This window comes from Calonectris borealis, chromosome 5 (assembly GCF_964195595.1).
Source record: "Calonectris borealis chromosome 5, bCalBor7.hap1.2, whole genome shotgun sequence".
Taxonomy (NCBI): Eukaryota; Metazoa; Chordata; class Aves; order Procellariiformes; family Procellariidae; genus Calonectris; species Calonectris borealis.
Window position 1 is genome coordinate 30,585,013 of NC_134316.1, and position 14,663 is coordinate 30,599,675.

Consider the following 14,663-nt stretch of genomic DNA (forward strand, 5'->3'; position numbering starts at 1 on the left):
AGTTTATGGTTTCAATATAGTTCTCTGCTAACCTCTATAACACAGAGGGAGACAATATCTTTCTGGGTGGCAAAGATATACAAATTAGCTTACTCCTAATTACAGATGGCTCCATCAATTTATTTTGTCAATGATGGCTTCAGAGGTTCCCCAAAATCATCAAGAACTGTGGTGGAACTATTATTGCCTTTTTTGACATATAACTATGTATTAAGGACTTGCTCATTAATTGCAAGCTTATTGCTAAGAGGGTAAGTATATAGGCCTAAAAAGCTTTGTAATGGGATATGCAGCATTTCACTGTTAAGCCATTCATCCACATCTGGTCTAGCTTAGCAGTGACCTAAAATCATTACCGTATGAAAGCTCCTTCCTAAGTTATGCAAAATGAACCTATTTAGTCCAGTTTTTAAACTGAGGAAATATCCACATCACAAAAGACCCATTAAAACATCCTGCAGGGTCTCCAAGGATTTAAAAAATGAGCTTGCTTAGTCGAAGTTAAATTTATTATTATGTTCTTAAATTGCTGCTGATTCATTTTCTGCACGCTGTAACTGTACTGGATAATGCCATTAGATATATTTTGTTGCATATTGTACTTTCAACTTCTAAAACTTATTCCCAATATGACTAGAAATAGTGCATCATACCCATTAGATGGCCACAGAGGAGTTTGCAATGTTCATGTTATTTTGACAGGACTGAATAGGAGTAGGAGCCTGTGGAGCCTTTAAGCAGCAGTTAACTTCTGGCCTGCTTGTATCAGCTGTTACCTCATTCTCCCTCAGCTTGTTACAGCCCACAGCAAACCCATTCAGCCCATAGCCACCCAATTTCTCCCCTCTTTTGCTTGAGGTAGCTCTTACCAAACTCTTTCTTCCTGCCCTGCGTCCGTTCTCTAATGCTTTCTCCAGACTCTAACTCTCACCAGCTGGGCTGTTCCCAGCTGCCTCTCTGTATCTCCTCATGCAGCAGGGTGCCTTGATACCACAAGCACACCCTGGGCACATTCTTTTCTTCCTTTCAAGTCCCTTCCCTGTCTGCCCAAGCATCCTAAAGGGATACTATTGACTCTCTTGTTGAGAGTCAAGGGATACTATTGACTCAGCACTGCCCACATATTTCTAGCAGAATCACTTCTAAAAAAAAAAGAAAAACTCTGACCAGTCAATAAGTGATGGAGGGAGTACATAACAGGGCTGTTACAGGTCATGTAGGAGCTCATGTCGCAAATCTTTAATATCTTCTCACGTACCTGCCACATTCTTTGTACGTTCCTTTGCAGGCCTGCTCTCAGATTCACACAGTATGTGTTTTGGGATGGGGAGGAGATACTCAGGAGATACTCAGATATTTTTGTGTGTATCTGTGCATGACTTCAATGCTAAGTCTCTCTTTCTGACAACATTAACAATAACAACAATAACCATAGAATTATAACACTAATACCAAAACAGATCACAGTACTGTGTTCAGCTTACTTGTTTTTAGAATCTACAAAAATAACTGGCATCTACTGTGCATACTGTTGATTTTTCCAAAATTGGGTTGAGTTACATTAGCAGATGGAGTTGTGGATCTTGAAACTAATGTTCTTACTACCCGTGTACTTTGTCACTATTAGCCCTGCTTTTTCATTAAATAGGACTTCATTCCCTGGGGCTATCATAAATAATTCCTGTAAATTCATGTTTTAAGTTTGCCATTATGCTTTAGTTCAAAGAAATCACTACTTGAAACTTTTTTTGCTGTACAAGAATCCTTTATTCTGAGATTCAGTATTGGGAATTTTTCACATTTCAAATAAGAGCAAAACAAAACCAACGAAACTATAAGCTAATATCAAGCAGCCTAGCCCTACCCACAAAAAAATAAATTAATTTTTTAATCTTACTTTCAGGCCATGGATATCTTACTTGGCCTTTTAGAAAATAAAGCCACACATCTCTAAAGCTCTTGATGCACTCCTGAAAATTTTGGCTTCTTTATCCTTTTAAAGCTTGATACTATATTTCAAAAATTGCAGCCAGGATAAAACCCTTCAAATTTGGTAAGATATTTTATCACCACTCAGGAAGGCAAAACATTCATGTTAGCTTCTTGAAAAATGAATCTAAAACCCGCCTGCATAATATTACTTGTGCTCAGATCTTAATCAGCTTTCCAGCACACAAAAAATAATTTAGCACTCCACAATACTCTAACAGCAACCTGAACTTCACAGACGATACCAATAACATTTTCATTATTTGGCAGGAAACTGAGGAACAAGATTATTCACAAATCTTTACAGTCACACAGCCCTTTTTCAAACCTTTGAATCTCAAATGAGACACACACACATTTCAAATGGTTTTGCGGCTTCCAAGGATTCTGCTTGGCTTCATTCAATTTACCACATGACACTTTCCTTGGGGAAATCACAGAACCAGAAGAAAAAAAAAAAAAACAAACAACAAAAACCAAAAAACCCATACAACATGGGAAGATACTGGGCCTGAAGCTTATTAACAACTCCTGTAAGCCTTGAATAAGACCCACAGGTTTATATTTCCATTAGAAGTGAAACATACGAAATCAGTAGGAGCAGAGTTAGACCTGAACAAGAACTAAACACCTCCTGAGGCAAGTTTCAGTGGCATGCCTGTAATAGCTGCAGCAGAGAAATGATCGTGAAAGGAAAGAAGTGCTAAGGTAGCTTCAAGACTAACCTTGTGCTGACATTTCTGGGCTGCTCCAAGACATAATTTGTAAGCATGCATGATCATCATGGGTAATAACTAGACTAAATCCCACTCTGAGCAGCAATGCACCCACTGCTGCTGTGCTGCAGACCCTGCTCCTCCCAGCCTCTGCACTGCACTGCTCTCAAGGGAACTCTGACAGTCTTCCTCCGTGTCACTGCAGCAGGAATTATCTCAATTGCAAAGCCTGGGAGCCATTAAAGTACCATTATACCCTTTTAGCTCCCTCACTCTTATTTAAAAACAGAAAACTTACTCTCAGAAGCTCACATTTTATTTGTGCATTTTTTAAATCAAGTTTTCCCTGCTGTGTTTCAATATGTTCTAGATTTGTTTCTTTGGAGTCAAAGTTAATGTACCTGGCGCACATATTGATGAGCTAGTTAAGTGAATGCTTAGATATCAGTCTCCGTTCCCACACCCATACTTCTAGTCCTCTAATCTCTTTTAAGAACAGTATTTTTCCTCCCCTTAGAAAAGGAAATTATTTGTTTTGCATTACCACTCAAAAAGTGTAACACTAGGCCCTGGTATGATTGATAATGATGGGGAAACATTACTGGACTTTTTTCTACCCTTAGCTCCACAGAGTTGCCACTAGATTCATAAATTTTATATCAAATGGCTGGTAATCTGACCTACATCTACATCTTTACCACTCTTCTAAAGGTTCACTGAATGGAATTTTCTTTGTTATTGAAGTATCACCTGTTTCATCCCATTTGAATCTAATTTTGATTCTGTGATATTTTAAAGATATGCCTTAGAAGAGATTGTTAAAACGCAGCAAAAAAAAATGTAGCAAATGATGTCTGATAGTATAACCAACTCTGAAGTTTTTTTGATTACAAACAATGCAACTATTCATAGAGGTTTAGTTTGCAAAAATAGTTATGTTGCAATAGTATATTACTGAGTATTTTAGTTCTCTGTGTGAAGATCTTTTAGGATTACTTGAAACAATTTTCAGAAGGAAATTTGAACCATTTCCAATATACACATTCTACATTCCATTTAATTATTCATTCTCTAGTCTTTGTTGAACACAGACAATTGCATTTCCTTTTTAGCAAACAATATAAACTCATTCATGAAGTTAAATTTAAAATATATGTAATTAAAACTGAAATGCTTGTTTACAATTTGTCTGATCATAGAACTACATAGATCAGCAGAAAAGATCTACTTGGCCTTTTAATCATCAGTACGTTTCTGTGTGCAGTTTAAGATGTAGATGTAAAGATGTATGCTTTTGGTTTTAAGAAGAAAGGTAAATTTTGCTTATGGCGCAGCTAGCAGTTATGAACCATCAATAAGATGAGGAAGGCTTAAACAGAGTCTTATGGCACAGATCATACTTTCCTCACTTTCAGTAAAATGCTTTGAAAGGCTGGAATAAAGCACTGTGCATCCTGGCCCAGGAGATAACCACTTCTAAGTATTCAATACATCCAGAGTTTTTTCTCATAAAAGGATTTAACCTATCAAAACGATTCTTTTCTCGGCTCCCTGCAGGGAGGAGTGAAACGCTGGACTTCCTTCCACTAGGCTGTCAGGATACGTTATTTTGTTGATCAAGGATCTTCAAGTACCCAACGCTAATGAGCCCAAGACAGGCTAATTATAATCCCTGAGGCCTTCTCCAGTCCAGGAAAATATTGCTAAAAAAAGAAATTCTGAGCCCTGCCAAACTGGCATTTTTCCTGACTCCAAATGCTATCAGATTTCACTTTCAGAACATATAATTTGCAGGTCAGATGTAGAGGGGGGAAATACCATTTCACAGACTGAAGGTTTGTTGAGATTTCTGCAACCTCTGCCTTCCCTGTGGTTCTCCCATACCAATGAAAACACCAGACAAATCAAAGAATGTTTCTCAGAACCTTATTTTATCTTCATACATTTAATTAGGTAATTGCTGTCCGGAGTCTGAACTTATTAAGGATTAGTTAAAACCATGAGGTACTAGTCAGTTTATAAGAATAATACAAAAACCCACTAACACTTCATCAACAATTAACACCCAAGAAGAACACAGAGAAACACACAATTTAATTTATAAGCCATCCAAGAAAGTTCAAGAAAATATGCTGTTGGAATTCAAATACATCTAACACTAATTTTACGTGCTGAGTTTAGCATACTAGCTTGTTTTATTTACATATTACATACATCCTTAGATTATTTTTTCTTTAACAATTCGAAGGATGAATACAGGAATCAAAGCTACATGCCAGTATAGAGGTCTAAGGAAGACTAAACTGAAGTGGATTCTAAATTATATTGGGAGTCAAAAAACAATACATATTAATTGCGGGGGCTACTTTTACTCTTGATCATTCATAAGGTGCCTTTCTTGCCATGCTCCTCTTCCCTGAGCTATTGGCACATGAATTGGAAATACACATCCTTAGCTCACTTGACACTTACAGCTGTTCTGGTTCCTATAAATAAATAAGTATTTATTAGACTGGAAAGAGTGATATCTCCAGAACCCAGGGGCCTGCCTAATTCAGAACAGATGTTAGTCCTGTGTTTCATTTTAATACATATCCATCAGTCATTAGCTGTTTTGGGTTGTTTGCTCTCTGAATAAAACTTAGGCAAAAAAAGTTTAATGAAGATCAACAATAGGTGTTTTAATGAATCAGTAATGACTGAGAAAACAGCATTTTGTAGAATAATTCTTCTCAAGCTCTAATTGTGGAAAGGAGCCCTTGAAGATCATGCAAAAGTCTGGTGGGTCCCCCTTCTTTCCCAAAAAAGGAATAATTTCTTTTACAGCAGAATGGCATGCACATACTGCCTCAAGCTTTACAGACCAGGTGTGGCTGCCTCTCTGACTGTATGGGAATCACTTAGACTTAGCCAGTAGAGATATCTTCCTGGTCTTTTCAAACTTAATTGTGGAATTAAGCTTTTATTTTCAATTAAGCAGGCTCAACAGTTTGACATCCACTACTTGTAAATGTAATTTTTGCATTGCCAAAACCACAAATTTTCCCATACATTTGGTAAGTCTTCCACTGTGCAATCCTTTATCCCAGGACAAAAATCCCAAAAGCTAGTTTCCTTCCTTTAGATTTTTACATTTTATTTTCAGCACCCACATCTGTCTTTTATTCAGCAATGTTCCCTTGCACCATTCCGTCTGGCGTCTGCTACTGTTTTGCCTGTATATATGTGTGTGTGTGTGTAAAGATAAATTGATAGTAGTGTTACCTAGCACTTACATAGAGTGCTTTACAAAGGGGACCAGTATCATTATGTCCATTCCACAGCTGACGAACAAGAGGCACAAGTTCAGAGACGATGTGCAAGGGGCACATTTAGTATCAGAGCCAGAAGCAGTTTCCAGGTCTCCTTGATTCAAGTATCACGGGCCACTGCTCAAGGCTACCTTTCTTGTAGCTTATTACTTCTCTGACAAGCTCCTATTCTATATCATCTTACATTAAAATTTAAACCCAGGAAGTCCTCGTACTAGTTTTGGTACATTTTCATGACAAGTACAGGAGGTAGAACACCTAAGATCTTTACCTCAGACAAATATTAATCTAGTACTAGTGTCCTATGTAACTCACCATTCAGACCCTCAACATGCTGACAAACATTTCTCTTTATTGCCCAACGAGAAGAGGGAACAACAGAGATTTGAGGGGGATTTATCCTTCTTGACCAAAGTGACTTTACAAGTTACAACAAAGAAAAGGGATCAGATAGGTGGGACCGGCAAATGAAACTGAAGTTCCAATCCAATTAAAAATGGCATAATGAAGCTCAACAAAAGGAATAATTAAGAAGTTTTCTGCATAATTCACAGAAATACAAAATCAAGCCTTTCTGTTTATTTAAAGATTTACTTTAAAAAGCTATTGCATTGCAAACAGGTGCCAAGCCCTTGGAGGGTTAAAATTGTTTTCTTCTGAAAGAGCAATAGTCATTGTTACTGATGCACACACTGCCTGTTCCTACATTATGCACAGAGCATATTTGGACTCCACCTTCTCCAGATACAAGAAAACCAAAAATCCCCTAATTATTTTCCAAGGTGTCTGTGCATAATGTCATCAAAAAATAAACAGGGGTGTTATTGTTAATGACCTAGTAAAATACTACGATAAAGTTGTGAGAAGGAACAAGACTAGATGACACATTAAGGATCTGTAAAATATATCCTGCATATTTTAATAGCTGACCCTTAAAATGGCAACTCACATATCTGCTGTGTCACTGCCTTAGCAACACAGACTAGATGTGCTGAAATCTGACAGATAGCAGCCTTTTCTAGCTGAAGCTATGGGTTTTGGGTGGGGTTTTTTGTACCAATCAAAACCTGATTTATTATTCTAACAAAATATGGTATGTTTTAGGAGACTAGTAGTGCAGCTTGAAGTACAGGAAGGATACATACTTGCTAGTATAGAGGTGCCTTGGCCAGGGAATTAGCCTCCTCAGCAGGAAAAGGTGCTTCTAAACATGATCTAACACATTTGAAAATCGTAAGCAGCCTGGAATAGCTACACACAACAGCTTTGAAAGATGTCCTTATTTGAAAACATTCTCAGTAGACCCTAGTTATTCTGTCAATAGCACTCAGCTCTGAAATGCAGTTTTTCATGACAAAAACTAAGTGTTGAGAAAAGTCTTTCATTAGTTGTGTCATTGCTAACTAGTATTTTATTTGAGTTTCTTTAAGGCTTGTCTTGCAGTATCAGCTTAAAAACAATCTTACACAGCCCTCAGACATAACAGTATCTGGCTCCTTTATTTTTGGTTTGTATTCACCGTACAAGTTCTACCAGCCTTTATCAAATAAATGCCTGTCAAAAATCTCATCATGTTTATTGAAAGGGCAGAAATGCAATACAAGTCACCTGTTCAACATTATTTCTTAGTAGGCTCACTTACAAGCATCTAAGATTGTACTTTGTTGTGCAAACCAGGCATTTATCCTTACTTTCCAATTTGCTACCAAATAAGCCTAATATTTCAGTAGGCAGGTATGGTTTTTTAATCTTTTTTAATCTATTTTGCAGAAATATTTTTTTATATCGACTCCCTCGGCAGTGAATATTCTGTCACAGCAATCTGTCAAAGGACAACCACGTATCTAGCCAACAGAGGAAACTCTGTTTTAAAACTTTTAAAACAAATGCACTGATTTCTTTTAAAAACTAAGAAGTGCACAGAACTTTTTCCTTTCTGTTGCCAGCTAAGCTTATAAAGGTCCAGCTTCCAGCAGCTAAGGTATGGATTTTTATTATTTGTTTCATTTTAAACAGTACAGTCAAGGTTTGTCTAAAAAAGGTTGGCAAGCAGATCCTCCTCTTTTGAAAGACTAGAACGTTCCCAAGCTCATCGTGTTAAGTTGCAGCCTAATTTACGGTGAGTAACAATCATTTTTTGCCTTAAATCCCTTGAAATTTCATGGATCTCCAATCTGAGCTCAGCTTTATCCAATACAACCCCCACAAACAAAAAACAACCAACCTCAGAAAACAAACACAGAAGCACAAACAGGAAAGTACAAAGACAGATAAGAGATTATATTCTTTTTTAGGTACTATACGAGCAATAAGAAGAATAACTTCTTCTCCCAGGCCTGCCAAAGGTTTTCCAAGAAACTTGGGCATGTTACTTATCCCTTATAAGGGATATATAGGAAAAATGAGGAAAAGAGTTTCTTATCTCAATTTAAACTGAAAATTAATGCAATCTAGTCAGAAAAGACTTCACAATTTCTCAGGTATTTGTGCAGCCCCTAGCACTGTAAGAGTCCTATCCAAACTTTGGTAGACATATCTGAATTGTTTTGTTATTTTAAAACATAGTAATAACCCTGAAGTCCCCCAAGTTTTCTGTATATAACTTCTCATAAACCACTTTTTAGAGACTGTCCAGAGGAAATGCAACTTTTTTCCAAGGGATTTAAATAAGAAAAGCATGACAACTTGGTAGGAGAGAGCAATTAAGGCGTAACATACAGGAACAGAAAGCTGGAAGGAGCAAGTAAGACACAGAGGAAGTCAATACATGATAGAATTGAGCAGGAGCTGAAAACAAGAAATGCAAGTCTAACATAGTGTGCAAGGAGGAGTTATGGAGGTTAGGTGGGATGCATTTTAAGACGGAAGTAGAGACACAGCTACAAGCTTTTAGTCCAGAGAGAAAATGCTGCAAAAATTACACGGATGGGGAGGGGAGAAGAGAGAGACTTGTTTTATTTTCAGAATACATGCCTCCTTTACTTTAGCCACACACCAAGCTGGTAAAAAAATTAATATTATTCTTTGACAGCTCATGAAGCAACTTCATGTCTGCATCCTAATCCTGAAACTATGACAACATCCGGCTTAGAAGACAGTCAGTACAGGGCAACTCTTGAAAGAAAAAAAACATACGCAAAAGTAATAGATTTACAGTTAGACTGAAAACAGAACAAATTATTGCAGTTGGGTGCTTCCTCGCCTAAAAGCTAGGACTTCTTTTAGTACAACCTAATACTAACAAAGGCCATCTTTTTAAGTGTGTCAGCTCCCACAAGACACTGTACCATGGGGGCTGGGAAATCTATTTCATAGAGCTATTTCCTCATAGAAATCACTATCACTTGAAAGATCTCTTTTTCAAAGAGAGAGAGCACATTTCGGCTTCATACTTAGTATTCTTGGTGTCTATGAGAAAGTGACTGGACTTAGTGCACCAGCAGTACTTGGGGTCAGGCCTTTCTGTGCCTGCACTTCGCCTCACAGAAACCTGACTGCCACATGGAGGGTCCTGTGGTTCCCCTCGCACAACGCCTTTTTACTGCCTCACCCTGCAAAACAATCTGTTGTCTGGAGAGCTAACTACTTGCCCTGGGTGCTCTTAACAGTTGCAGAAACCACTTAGCTGGCAAAGGTAAGAAAGCGCCATTACAATTCACAGTGCTCATCCTCCACCCTTAACTTTGAGGCCAATAGTCTCCACAGGACATAATGATTATCCTCCGGGCTGAAGAACACTTCACTTACATTTACAAGCTATCTCCACTTCCAGGTGCCTTAGAAGACACTCATTCACCAGTTAGGAGAAAGTCCCTCCTTGCCTGGCATCAGGATTGAATACCGGACAAGAAGCAGATGGCGACGGCATTTTGGCCAAGGCTGCCAGGGCAAGCCTGTATCTGACACATGCCATGAGAATTGAGAGTTCATGCAGAGCAGAGAGCATTCCTGGCTTTAAAAATCTTGTCTGAAAGCGCCAGACATTGTAAACTGCACAGAGCTGAATTTTTTGACCTTGGAGGGATGAAAAGCTGAGTCAGCCTTGCTGGGACTCAAAGTACCCAAGAGTCTAGATATTTGAAACCTATATTTCAACAACAAAACAGGAAGGGAAAAACTATCTGGATTTTTTTTCTATTTATTTATTCCCCACCCCTTTTCCTCATGAAACAAAGCTTTTCTGAAGGCATTTTAAAAATAAGAACAATTTTGGTTAGGAAAGCACATTTTGATACCCTTAAAGGCCTGTCAGATATGGTTGCTCATCCGTTGCCACTTCCATCCACTGTACATCCAGCTCCCTCACTGCATAAAGCAGCAATCTAGGCTGTCTCCCCATCCAGCTCAGCTTTTTTTTTTGCTCCTTCCCTTTCTGTGGCAGAAAAGACCTGGCCCAGCCCAGGTGACTCGTGATGGGATAATGTATACAACTTTTTTTTTCTGCAGCTGAAATCTGCTTTAATGAGTGACTGTTTTCATCAAAAAGGCAAAGTGAAAGGCATCTTTTTCCCCTCCAGTCCACAGAAATGTTAGTATTCAGACATGAGTTAGTTGCAAGATGATCCCTTGAAGTCATCTTTGCATTCATGTATCATTAATTTTATCCCAGTAATACCAGTATAATGTCTCATTACAGAATATACAGACACTTCATTATATAGCATAGGGCATACTTACTATTTATTAGTATATACTATATACTATTTCAAAAGACTATATACTATTTCAAAAGACAAACATGGTATCTTTTAATACATATAAATCTTTTTTCTTTTAAATACAAATCTGGAACTTCAGACATTCTGGCCAACTGTACCTCTCCCTGAAGCTAGTAGTACTCAGCACACACATATACAAAAGAAACATCAAGCCCAGAATTCTGTCAGTATTTCTTTCATGACACAGCAGTGATTTTAACGGAAGGGTGCAAGTAAATTATAACATGGCATAGGATTTTTTAATTATTTTTAATTCTTCAATTATTTTGAAGGAAATATTTCACTAGCATTTTGGAAATGCCACTAGTTCTAATCAATGCCTGAGCACTTCTGATAAAGAGGACTCTGTTGATTTGACTTTCCAGGGATGAGTTCCTGGACACAGACCCATTCCAGAGCTGCCATGGGATTGGGAGTATGGGACACCGACCCACCACTGTTCTACTGTGACATGACCCACAGAAGATAGTGTCTAGAGCATAGGGTTCCCTCAACTACTCTTTAGAGAAGAAAAAAGGCTTCCTTCCACAGAGGACATTCTCTGATCCCCTTTCAGTAGGCTTTGCATTGTTGCATGCTGACAAAAAAAAAATCCACAAAGAAAGCATTAAAATTGTACCAACTTCCATTGCTAGCATCAGGTTTTGTCATCAACTCCCACAGCTGTTTTGGGAGGAATCAAGCTTCTGTTTCTCTCTGTGTTCACTACTAAGCTATGTAGGAACTATTTAATGGACGATATAATAAAATCCTTTAGCAAAGCAAAGATTAAACAGTAACAGCCTTTCAGTTCACTAGCATACGCCCATTTCCAACTACACGTCAGTATGAAACTGCATATACAGAAGAACTCCAGCCTCCAGATTAAGTGTCCAAATTCAGCTACTTTGGAGAGGAATACATGTATTTACAAAACATATTGCCTTCACTAATGATAAGTGAAACCAGCTGTGGAACAAAACCGAAAGCAACACATTTTTCCTACTGTTGAACACTGTCTCCCACATAATTGTACCAATTATGAATCTGCCTCAACAGCAAGCAAAATTATATTACATCTGTAGTGTTTCTACGTTTGGTCATGCTCTGACTTGGACAATCAGGCTTGCTTTTTATATAAGAACCTCTTCATCACTCTGTACTCTTCCATATCCTCATATACAGACCTCTGTGAAACACTTGGGCCTGTACGAAAGCGAACAGGAAGTATTCTACAATCAAGACGTTCAGCTAGAGTCAGAATTAGCTGAGGTGTTCACCAAGAAACAAGTAGTGTCATCACATCTCCATTATTAGCAGGTGTTTCCCAGGGCAAACAATGCTGTGAGAAGGGTGTGGAATAGAGAGTTACAGGAACTTTTAAAAAAATTATGTTTGAAAAACAACATGATTTACATTCTCATTATTAGAAAAATCAAAAAAAATCTGCACTGGGGGCTTCATAGCAGGTCATCTCTCCATGAATACTGTCAAAAGTTGTTGTTTTTCCTCATATGTTTCCCCTCATTTTTAACTCTAGTTTGAGAAATTGTAGTGATAATCAAGTCACTTGCAAAATCTAACAAAATACATTATTATTAATAAAGGCGTAATATTCCAACCAAGCATGTCTTACACTCAGACCTTATTTACTGTTCTTTGATGGTTCCTAAAGTTGCAAGTTAAATGCATTGCTCACCAGCTCTCCTCACATCTCTAATTCTGACACTAGCCAGACATCAGCTGTCCCGCCCTCCCTCCCTTCCCCTTGCTAACTCATACCTTCCGAGTTTGCCTGGTGAGAGCACAGCAAGCGCAGGAGACCACTACTTTCACACTGTAAAATGCATCACAAATAAATAAAGCAACATCATTCTAATGTTCATTTACAGTCATCTGCTTTGTGTTTTGCAGTAGGAAAAAACCCCAACAAATGTATCCAGACCATGCTGAAAAAAACATATATGATGCAGTGCAGACTGCCTAATTAAGATATAGGAGCTCCATTCCAGCTTGTGCCAGACAAGACCATCACACCCATCCCTATGAAGAGCAGTCAGATCTCATTATATGTACTACTTCATACTTTATCAAGTATAAGGGACTAAAAACCACAGTAAATATAGACATCACTACAAGATTTGTGGTTGCTTTTTTTTGCTTGCTGCACTTTTGAAATATAAACTACACAGAGAGAACAGAGCCAGAGACCACTCCCTAATTCCTAGTGGACATACTGATCAATTAAAATGACATGTGTCTGGTCTTTTCTTTCCTTCTAATAGCACGCAGCTGAAAGACTGAATCTTTTAAACATGAAAAATCAAACAATTAATGTTGTTGTATACCATCCAGCAAGATTAACTTGAAGTTAAGCAAAATTAACCTGGCCTCCAGCAGCAAGACCTTAATACAAAATAAACAAATACTGGACATTGTAAAGAATTCTTAAATACTATAGACATGATTTTAACCAGCTTGCTAAATATAAAAGATATGTATTTTCCTCCCATGACAGAGGTGGAAGCTTCTATAATTTTTCCTATTATTATTTTATTCATAGCAAAATCCCTCAGAATGTCTGAATCTTTAGCTACACCTTTTACTGCAGTTGCAGCAGAAAAAAAAAAACTTGTTTTCCTTCCAGTAAAAGGTAGATCTAAAATTCACTAAATTCATATTACTATTAAAAAACAAACCAAAAGAAAGTCAAACAGTAGAAAAGCTGAAAGCTACTGTACTTTTGAAATACCTGGTTATTGTTTAACAATTATATCAATGTTTTGCTTTTTTAAGAATACCAACAGAAATAGAACCATGTTTAAAATCAATACTGTTCCAGTTGCTTGTTCAGCACCGGTTTGCAAAGTATTTTCTGTACTATCATGTTATGGAAGGCCAATGAAAGTAAATAGGTGATATTCATGCTATTGAAATAAAATAGGTTAAAAGAAGAGCTACACATACTAGGAATACATAAATAAAGAAACAGGGAAAGGAACAAGCTATGTTTATGGCCTCAAGATTGAAAACAGTTATTCTCTCCATTTAAGCAAATCAGACTCTAGCAACTTTAATTGGATTGTGAAATTTAAATATATTCTGTTCAAATCTTCAGGGTATTATCAGAAATACAAAGACAAGTCTAAATATTCAGACTGAATACGTTTTCTGTAGGCCTTTGTCTTAGCCTGTCTGCCTGAAAAATAATATTTAGGCATGCAGCATCTTTCTTCAAAATGATTTTCACAAGGCAAAACCCACACATTCTTATATTAGGAAAACCTCATAAAACAGGCAAAAATAACAGTGCAATTAAAAACAGCACAACATTTTGCACTTACCATGTCCTGTTCAAATCATCCTCTTTTGATGTTTATGGCACATCTGTAAGATGCAATACTAGGAGGTGCCTTGTGTGACCTGCTGCATGATGCTGTGACATCAGTTCAGATGATGCAGCTCATTATGGGAAAGACTGCTGTTGCCATGGCAACCGAGATGTGATACGAATCCTTACTGCATTTCCAGGGGAGCCCGAGACAATACGGGAACCCTTTAAAGAAACAGACAAAATGCAAACAGGCTTTTAAAGTACTGTGCTATAGATTTTAAAGCCCATGTTCAAGTACGTACCTTTTATTAAGGAACATTTTAGACGAATTATTCCTGGATGGTGATACAGAATCGAGATGGATGAGCTATAAATGATTTTTATATTCAAAACTTAATATCGTGTGTGTCAATTTGAGAACAAATTTTAAAAGTCAAATATGTTTATCATGTGAGGTAACCTTACTTAAACAGTCAGTAGGATGATTTTAACACTAGGGCTGTAAAGACAATAGTTATTATAACAGTATTTTAAGAAATACATATTTTCACCCTGCCCCACCCTGCTCCTACATCCAATCTGTCATTTACAAGAAAAATCTTGTTGCTAGGGAAAA

General features: G+C 37.5%; 1 protein-coding gene across 1 annotated transcript in view; it reads right to left on the reverse strand.

The window, feature by feature from the left end:
• Nucleotides 1–14,159, reverse strand: part of AKAP6 (A-kinase anchoring protein 6) — a 290,842-nt gene extending 276,683 nt beyond the window's left edge. The window contains exon 1 of the mRNA XM_075151694.1: nt 14,058–14,159. The gene's annotated coding sequence lies outside the window, so the exon portion shown is untranslated. The remainder of the gene's footprint in view (nt 1–14,057) is intronic.
• Between the last annotated feature and the right edge of the window lie 504 nt (nt 14,160–14,663).